The sequence below is a fragment of the Bidens hawaiensis genome, unplaced genomic scaffold (assembly GCF_021521415.1).
Source record: "Bidens hawaiensis isolate Kalapana, Puna unplaced genomic scaffold, B.hawaiensis_p1.1 tig00010732_1, whole genome shotgun sequence".
NCBI lineage: Eukaryota > Viridiplantae > Streptophyta > Magnoliopsida > Asterales > Asteraceae > Bidens > Bidens hawaiensis.
The window spans coordinates 876,101-880,870 of NW_027491822.1; positions in this window are offsets into that span (position 1 = coordinate 876,101).

Below are 4,770 nucleotides of genomic sequence, written 5' to 3' on the forward strand. Positions count from 1 at the left end.
CTTATCTCTACATTATTTATGTTCGGTCGTTTGATTTACCGCACCCGTCTCGAGTACTTATCAAGAACAAAGCCGTTCGTTTGTTGGATCCGGTTTCGGGACCTACATGGTTCAACAATCATGTTGTAACTACAAATTGGTTAGCAAAACCATTTCATAAGGCTCAAGTGAATTATCGAATATGAGTTGCAAGCTTCAACTCATCATTCAAAAGCGTCAATTCATCCTAATTCATTACGATTTTTAAGGAGCGTCAATTGATCGATCTGAGAACCTTCAAGTCTGATTCGTGTGCGATTGGAAGTTTAGCCCTGATTATACTTTAGAAACTGACTCAACAATTGCACTATTGCAGACGGTTAATTAGAAGGAAGATGTTATTAAATTGAATTTTCAATTTTATCTAAAATCAAGGGTTTCAAATCTATAGTATGTTTTAATATATATATATATATAGGGTTTGGATCAAATACAAATGAAATTAACGTGCTAAACGTGAGAATCAAGTAGACTAATTATATATACAAGTAGAGTAATTATGTAATTACATCATAGAGTAATTACGCAATTACTCTATGGTGTAATTTCATAATTACTCTACTTGTATATATAATTACTCTATTTGATTCTCATGTTTAGCACGTTAATTTCATTTGTACGTTAAACCTCCCCTATATATACACACACACACAGAGAGAGAGAAAATGGTTTAAATAAGAATAAATAATTTTGTGAGAATAATAAGAACCAATAGATAATGGACATGTGGCATAGTTTTTAATTTAGAATAAAGGGTATCTAGGTAATTTTCTATATCAATTAAATTAAACTGAAGCGGTTTTAGGTCCGACATTCAACGGTTGGACATGATTGGTTTTGTTTTGTTTTTTTTAAATATACCCATCAATTCATATATACGCATTTAAAAGATTACGGTTACATACTTTAATGTTTCATGAAGGTTGTCATAAACTTTCAAATTTTCTTGTTAACAGTGTGTTTAAGTTCATGTATAACTTTTAAGATCATGATGGCAAATTTAATACAAAAAAGAAATTCTAAGTTCACGTTGACATATTTGATAAAAAATATTAAAGAAAGAAAAAAGAGAAAAAAAACCATAGCACGTGCCTTTTGTGATTTGACTAAAACAAACTTGCAGTTCAATCTTTTAATAACTGCTTGGACAATATTGCCCTTAACAAAGGGTTGTTATATACAAACACCACCTCCATGGTGTGTGAATAAGGCTATACGGCTAGTATAGGGCCTATAAGAGTCGTACAGGCCTAATTTATTAACATGCATACGGAGGTGACAGTGTGGCAGCTTTTTGCAGTCTATACGAGTCGTAAAGGGCCTATACGAGTCGTATAGGTATTCTTGTTCGTATAGACCCTATAGGAGTCGTATAGACACTATACGAGCCGTATAGGGTCTATACGACTCATATAGGCTGCATGTCAGCTTACTTTGTACAAAAACCATCCCCATGGTGTGTGAATAAAGCTATACGACAGTTATATTTCAAAACATTTACGTTAACAAATGTAATTATTTTTATGGCAGTTATATTTCAAAAGCTTAGATAACTCACATGGGTGTCAACCAAAATGGATTGCATGACCACATATAAAAAGTCTTACCCAAAAACACTCATGTTGTTCATATGTTTTTATGTATATAGTAAAATATTTAATTTTAAATTACGTGTTTCTATTTTGTAAACAACTCGGATGTTATTTTTAATATTTTGAAAAAAAAAAAAAACCTATACGAGTCAAACAGGATCTATACGAGTCGTATAGGTCTATACAACTCGTATAGGGGCTATACGATACAAATAAATGAAAAATGATACTTCTGACTTGAAAATGACTTGACATTACACCTATACGAGTATAGGGCCTATACGACTCATATAGGCCTTCTTGGTGTATGAACAACCTATTTGGTGTATGAATAACCTAAGCCCTTAACAAACTATGGTAGATAATTAATCCTAAGAAACAATATGATTTTTTTGTAACTTCCAATCTTAACCATTGGATGTGTTGATCTAATGGCTTAGATTTATTCCTATCATTCTTAGAAAACAATATTTACAATAACCCTTCCCCCCCCACATATATATATATATGAACATAGTGAGGATAATGTGACAGTCTTACATTTATTCTTGACCTAATCTCTCTTCTCATTCATCCTGTCTATCCATGGGTTATAGGCAAAATCATTTTGGCAAATGAGTTATAATGTCATTTCCAGATCTTTAATTAATCGCTCATCTCATTCATCACAGCTATTCATAGGTCATGACTCAAAATAATTTTAACTAATGGGTTATAATTTTCTTTCTAATTCTCTAATTTCTCAACTTATTTATCCTACCTACCTATGGGCCATGCTTCAAAACAATTTTGACAAATGGGTCATGATTTACCTTCTAATTTTCCATCTCATTCATCATAGCTATCAATGGGGTAATTGGTCAAACAATTTTAGCAAATGTTGTATATAACGAGATTTTTTTAAATTTGTAAATTTTGAGATTCTAGAATTCTTATTGTTTGTACTACATACATTTTATTTTCTTTTTAGCTTTAATTTTGTTTAATAATTTTAAATAAAAAACCTTATTTATTTTTATTATTTGACAAATCATTTATACACAGATTTAAAAGCTAGTATATAATAAAACTAAAAGTTTTTTAAAGTATGATACATGATCAATATTTTATATAATGGTAATTATATTATATACTTTGAATTAATGTAAAAGTAAATTCTTTGGAATCGGTGATATTGGTATAATGTCAAAAAAGGAGTCCAGATTAACATTATTATTCTTTGTGTCACCAACCGCTTCTGATTTATATTTTTTTATTCAGTTGAAAACATTTTATATTTTATATTTTTTATTAATATTAATATTTTAATTAAAGTCGTTTGCTTCTAGAAACCTATTTATTAAAAACAAATCAAGTTTTAAACATTGGCCGGTTGATACTACTATTTTTCTTCTTAACCTATGAAATCAAAGTTTTAGAATAGGTGCTTTGAGGTTTTTCTCACATAGGATAGGTTTTTTTTTTTTTTTAAATGATATGAGATAATTGGTCAGTGGCATGTGAATAATCTATTATGGATATTTTTGTAATGTTAATTTTTTAATCATTCTAGATTTGTTGTAATGTATTTTGAGAAAACAAAAGGTTGGAGTTTTAATTTTAGAATTTTGAACGCATATTCAGCCGGGTCGAAATTTCCGTTAAGAAATAAGCACCTATGAATTTCTTAACTGAGCCGTCGGAGGGAAGATTATCTCTTCGACCGGCTGACATTTTGGTGTTTGGATGGATAGGAGGAAAACAAGTGTGTGTGGATTTAACAGGGGTTTCCCCTTTGGTGGGCCTAGGGAGTAGTGGTTTTGCAATCAGGCAAGCCACATTAAAAGCTGCTTCAGGCAAGGTGACAAAACATGAAAAGGTGTGTCTTGACAACAAACATGTATTTATTCCTTTTGCTTTTGACACTTTTGGTTTCCTCGCGCCTGAAGTTGTGGAGTTACTTACCCATGTTCAACGGGTCATGCATAATAATGTTATGACTCCAAGATCAGCAAATGTAGTTTTTAAAAAGATTGGGTTTTGCAATTCAAAACGAGGTAGCGGCGCAGCTTGTTGCCCGCTTGCCTTCTATTTCGATGTAATATGAACATTTGATTATAAATTAAAAAAAATTATCAGCTAAAACAAAAATAAAATAAAATAAAATATACCCTTTAATCATAATTGAGCACCACCCAATCCAATAATGATAGCGAATTTTCAAAACATGTCAAATTAGGAGATCTAAATTCAAAACAGGCCAAATTTCAAAAAAAATAAAATAAAAATAATCCAATCAAAACCATTGGTGCCGGTGCATTTGGTCCCACCCCGCCCCGCCGACGGATTTCAGTCGTCACTAAAATACTGACACGTGTAAAGAGTCTGACCCCACCCGATAATTTTCTGATAAAATCCATCTCCATGATGTTTGGTCATTTTTTTCATCTCCTACGTGAGTTTTCAAAAAACGTCGAAAATCGTGTTTTTTGTAATTCGTTTATCCGGATGAATTTCATGTGAATTCGTCTTGGGAGACGATTTTTAAAAAAAACATGCATCCGCCTCTCTCCTCAGTCACTCTCTCCCTCTCTCTCTCTCTCTCCTCCACTTCTACTATCATCTTCCTCATCCATCTCATCAGCGATCACCCTCACCACCTTGATGCGCCATTGGCCGCCACCCTTCCCCTTGGTTCTTGGCTGCAACGCATCACCATACGCAGCCACCAACAGCCTCCTCCAAATGTCCCTTCTCTCTGAACACTCTCGATCAGTTCGAACCATAAACTAAAACCACCACCACCACCACCACCATGCACCACGTGCCACCTCGCTGGTTATTGTGTTTTTGCATGTTTGGGAATATAAACCCATGAAGTCCAGTCGTCAATGCTCAACATTGTCACCTTTATTATTTCACTCATGAGAACACGCCGTGGAAATTTATACTGGGTGGCCGGAGCTCCGGCAACAACCGGCTGGAAAAGATCCAAAACATCATTTTCTCACTTTAACTTATTCAATGTGCTCCCGAACGACATCATTTTAATAATCCAAAGGAGAAATAATGGTGTTTTTTGCATGGTTGATTGAAATTCGTCTCTAGACGAAATTCACGTGAACTTCGTCTGGTCAGACGAATTTAAAAAAACACAAAT